The sequence below is a fragment of the Meleagris gallopavo genome, chromosome 4 (genome assembly GCF_000146605.3).
Source record: "Meleagris gallopavo isolate NT-WF06-2002-E0010 breed Aviagen turkey brand Nicholas breeding stock chromosome 4, Turkey_5.1, whole genome shotgun sequence".
NCBI classification, from domain to species: domain Eukaryota; kingdom Metazoa; phylum Chordata; class Aves; order Galliformes; family Phasianidae; genus Meleagris; species Meleagris gallopavo.
In genome coordinates, this window is record NC_015014.2 from 7,347,349 (window position 1) to 7,352,618 (window position 5,270).

The 5,270-nt window shown below is 43.9% G+C and overlaps 1 long non-coding RNA gene across 1 annotated transcript; it reads right to left on the reverse strand.

The window, feature by feature from the left end:
* Window positions 1–1,367: 1,367 nt before the first annotated feature.
* On the reverse strand, window positions 1,368–4,945 carry LOC109367145. Its single transcript, XR_002113919.2, has 4 exons — window positions 4,454–4,945; window positions 3,267–3,328; window positions 2,178–2,228; window positions 1,368–2,040 (listed from the first exon to the last, which is right to left on the reverse strand). It is a non-coding gene; the product is annotated as an uncharacterized LOC109367145 (long non-coding RNA).
* Between the last annotated feature and the right edge of the window lie 325 nt (window positions 4,946–5,270).

Below are 5,270 nucleotides of genomic sequence, written 5' to 3' on the forward strand. Positions count from 1 at the left end.
TGATTTAGCAGGGCTTTGAGTATATAGGTTAAAAAAAAAAAAAAGCAGAGAGCAGCCACGCAGCCAACTTCCTTCACTTCTGAAGCATTACTTGAGGTTTTCCTGTCTGTAATGCATGGGCTTTAACAGGAATCCAAAGACAGCAAGCTGCCACCAAACCATCACTGGTTTTTAGAGACACCAAAGCTGAGCCCTGGTAAGATCCCCATAGCCGGGTGCTTTCCCGTTCAGCTAGAATTCCAGCAGATGTTCACTCATGCATATATTTCCAACTGAAGTCTAGCTTACCAAGGTTATTAGCAGCATCTGTATCAGAGGCTTAAGTTCTCGTACTTGGAAGGGGAGGCCCTACAAGTTAACAGCATTTAAGATGACATTTTGGGACCTTTGGGTACATGAACAAATTGAGATAGCACATTGTTTATCAACAAAAGAGTTACAGCCACAGTCTGTTAGCAGCCTGGCTCAATCCTTGAAATGCAACTATGAGCTGGTAAACCCAGATTGACAGTATTTTTTCCTAAATGTAACAGTTGATCTCTATTACCTCCTCAAAATTCACACATCTCCTTGTTCAAGCAGGTAGCGTGGATTACTGCAGTAGAATCCTCAGAGCACAGAACTCTTCCTATGTAAAGGGCTTAACTAGACTCACTTAGCTGTTTTCTTGTTCAGTTTTCTACTGATCCCAGTCAATTTACTTTGAAGATGTAGCAAAATATCCGTAGTGAACACAAAATGTATACTTACTGCCTGCTGTGGGAGCATTTCACATAAAAAAACCCATCATCTTCGGATGTACAGGTGAAAGAAAAATCTCCCTAGGACAACCTGAGTTATTCCACTTGGTGACCCCTCAAGTCCTAGAGGAATGTCACTTTCCATAGCATCTTGTGCTCAGAAAGCACTTTAACTCTGTTCTCCTGCAGAGCATGGAACCCAACTCCTTCCAGTCATGCCTCTCCCCTTCAAGCCTGAGACCAAGCCTGCCACGGCAAAGCAGCCTCCGCTACCCAGGAGCCTCTTCCAACATCTGGTATCCACTCACCCATCCCAGGGGAGCCCTCCAAAGCTGGAGGACTCTCCATCTCATTCCCCTCCTCTCCCCAGCTGCTCCCCACAGCTGCTTCCCTTCCACCCTTCCCCCTCCTTCCCCTCTCTCCCTCCCCCCATGAACACCCCAAAGCTGGGGGGCCCCTTCAGCCCCTCTGTCCCCAGGGAAGGAAGCCCCCCAGCTGGGTCTCCCTCTGCCCCCCCAGGGTGCCCCCAGCCAGTCATGGCTGCCCCAGACCAAGGTGACAGAGCCTACTCCCCCACCAAAAAAAAAGCTCCACCAAAGTAATAATAATTTAAAAAAAAAAGTAAAACCCCCAGGACTACACCACTCCCTGCTTCCCCTAACAGTTACCACCAATCAGATCCAGCAAACACAAAACCAGAACAAAGACGACCCACATACTGCTATTATCCCCAAACTATCAATATACCAATATATCAACTATACACACACACACACACACACACACACACACACCAATCCATCATCAGTTAAAGTGGTTACAAAGTACATAGAGGATACAACACATTGTATAAAACATGGAACCATACAAGAAACAAACATAAGAGTTGCAACTGCACATGAATATCAACTTGCCACAGACAGCATCCTGTGATTCTTCAGGAGTAGTGACACGAATATTACATAATGAATAAAAGGTAGAAAGTGAAAAAGAGACAACCATACATTTGACAATAACCATACATTTAACAATAACCAAAAACAATAAATAAGTAAAATAAATAGAGGTATTTGTGGCAGCTGCTTTCCCCATCCAAGTCTCACTGTAAGCCAGGATCCAGATGGGAATTCTTCAGTGGAGGTTGTGATGTTTATGAATAGCCATACAATATTACACTTCAGTTAATTCACCAAAAGCATATCTAGTTTAATTTGACAATATGTGGACTTGCCATGTAATGTTTTCAAAGATGATCGTCTTGAGAACTTTCCACTTGAGCATTTCCAAAGCAATTCAAATGCTGAAAGATATAAATACTAGTTTGGCAAGTTCAAGTATCTTTATAGACTACAGAACTTTTCAGAAAATAGTGCGTGCAGGATACGCAACAGTATTAACCATAAGAGGGGTACTCCGGGAAACATACACATCTCTTACCAAAGCTTAGACACTTTCCAGCAACCATGTTTTGGATGGACTGATGTGACACTGAAAAAAAACATTAGTGCAAAGGGCTTCATGATAGATTTCTTTCATGACCACGTCTAATAGATATTAAATGAGTCCCTTGGTTCATTTCCCAGTTTGTTAGGAATTTGGAAACACCACGGAGGAGTTATATGCAAATCATAATAGTTTGATAAAAAGGGGTGAAAGAAGGGGTCAAAAGCAAGTGCATCACTGTGCAGTGAGTACTAGTAAGCCAGGATGACCTGTAAAAACTCTGAACCCAGTTGTGAAGTTTAACAGATCCAAGGACTGATATCAGTTACCACCGACACCCACAACAACCCAAAACATAATACTACTGCAACCAAAATATGTAATCAAGAGGTATAAACGGTATTCTAGCATGATCACATCTTCAACATATATATATTTCTTTTGTCACAAAATACAAATGGTTAAAGTCACCTATAAGCCTTTCTGTATTTAGTAAGGTCCCACAGAGATCTTCTATAAAATAAAAGAAGACAACGACTTGCCCTTACTGGGCTTTGTTAATATGGTTAAAAAATGAGGGAACAATCCAGAAAGTGTTGATTTTATATTTTAACATCCTTTTTCCAGGTGTCCTTAGCCTTCCAAGAATATTTAGTAAGGGATTCCATCAAAGGTTAGGAAAGCTGACCTCAGTTTAGCTGAGTCAGTTGACACAGGCTGGCCAGAGAGACAAGACGATTTCCCGAGCTTATCAGCCACTGAATTGTGACTCACAGGGGCAATTGGCAAGAGTGGTGAGGGCTTGGGACAGAAGTCGTTAAATCGAGGAGCCTGTCCTTTTGTTGGGATCTTTCTAATGCAGCAAAAACACAACAGCAACAACAGCAAAAACATGCTTGCTTGTTGCTAAGAGCACACCAGTTGTGCTTGGCCTCCATGTGACATCCGTAATGAGGCCTCACCTCAGGGAACAACACAGGCACCCTACACAAGAAATACTTTTTCTCTCCAGCACCTGCCTCAGCCATGAGCTTCAGCCCAAGGGCAGCACTTGCAGTCTAGGTACATAAGTACACAGCTCACCACTGCTTGTAGGGCCTCAAGAAGCTTCACACCATCTGAATCCTCATTCCAGACCTGTAGACCTGCAGGAAGAATAGAATTGATTGAGTTAGAACAGACCCTTAACAGTCATCTAGACCAACACCCCTGCCGTGAACAGGGACACCTACAGTTATGTCAGGTCTCTACATCCAGACTGACCTCATATATCTTCAGTGAGGGAGCATCCACCATGTCTCTGGACCAGCTCCTCCAGTGCTTCAATACCCTTATTGTAGAAGTTTAATATCCATTTAAATCCTCCCATTCAATTTGAAACTATTTCTCCTTGGCCTATCACATCAGACCCTGCTAAACAGTCTGCCTTTCTTTCTTATAGTTTCCCCCTTTTTACTTACTGAAAGGCAGCTATCAGGTCTCCCTAGAGCCTTCCACAGGCTGAACAGCCCTGGCTCCCTCAGCCTGTTCTCATAGGAGAGGCATCCCATTCCTCGGATCACTTTTGCAACCCTTGTCTGTATGCACTCCAACAGGTCCATGACTCTCCTATGCTGAGGACTCCATATTTTGACATGGAACTCCAAGTGAGGCCTCACTAGCACAGAGCAGAGGGACAAGGTCACCTCCTTCCATCTGCTGTCCACACTTCTTTCAATGCAGCCCAGGACACAGTTGACTTTCCAGGCTGCAAGGGCACACATGTGGTTTGTGTCTAGCTTCCTATCCACCGGTACCCCCACATCCTTTGTGGCAGAGCTTTTTTATCCTTTCATCCCCCAGTTCCATGGGTAGTAATGATTGCCTTGACCCAGGTACAAAACATTGCATTTGGTCTTGATGAACCTCATCAGGTTCTCCTAGGCTCACTGCCCAAGCCTGTCTAGGTCTCTCTGGATGGCATCCCATCCCTTGGGTTTATCAACACCACTGCAGCTTGGTGTCACCCACAAACATGTTGAGGGTTCAGTTGAGTCCATTGTCTACGAGTCTCAGTACCCACCCCTAAGGGACACAACTTATCACTGATCTCTATCTAGATGTTGATCTGTTGACCAAGACTTTAGGGGTCTGCATTGCAACTAGTTTCTTGTATATCAAACAAACCGCCATCTAATGCCTATATTCCTAATTTGGAAAAATGTTGTTACAGCTGGAAAGATTATTACAGTGAAAATGGGAAAAGAAACAAACAAGGAAGGAATGCTCACCTGCATCTGAAGATCTAGGTTTGCTGGAAAGACTCCACAGCAGAGAGATCTCCAAAAAGAGATCCTTCCCCCGTGGCAGTCAGCCTTTAAATGGGGTCATGAAATGGGGCCAGACTCCACTCCTTTCATTCACAAGCTGAATCACCTTCACCTGTGCTCTCACTGCTGATTCAGTCCTTTCCTCAGGTGATCAATCAGTGGCTCAGGCCATGACTCAATAGTTACCATACAAATGTCATGGAGAACCTGTCAAAAGCCTTACTGAAGTCCAGACAGTTGAGAACAGATGCTCTTTCCTTGTCCACTAATGCAGTTACATCATTGTAGAAGGTTGATCAGGCAGGACTTTCCCCTTGTGAAGCTATGCTGGTTCTTTCATCTCACCTTTCTTTCCTCTGTGTGCCTTCATCTAGTCTTTAGAATGATTGGTTACATGATTTTCACCAGCACAGAGGCTGACAGGTTGGTAGTTCCCTAGGTCATTTTTCCTACTTTTCTGAAAATTTAAAAAAAAAAAGGTAGAACGTGGCCTTTTCCCAGTCAACAGGGACTTCAGCTGACCACTATGACATTTCAGGTATCACTGAGAGTCATTTGGTGACTATATCACCAAATTCCGTTAGGGCTTTAGGATGCATCTCATTGGGACCCACAGGCTTACAGATGTTCCATTTCCTCAGGCAAGTTGTGAACCTGATATTCGCTTACTGCAGGAGCATCCTCGCTCCTCCAGTTCCACCTTCTAAACTGTTCTCCCTATCAAGACAGCTGTAATGCAGTTCCTAATGAAGACTGAGGCAAAAAACATGATCATCAT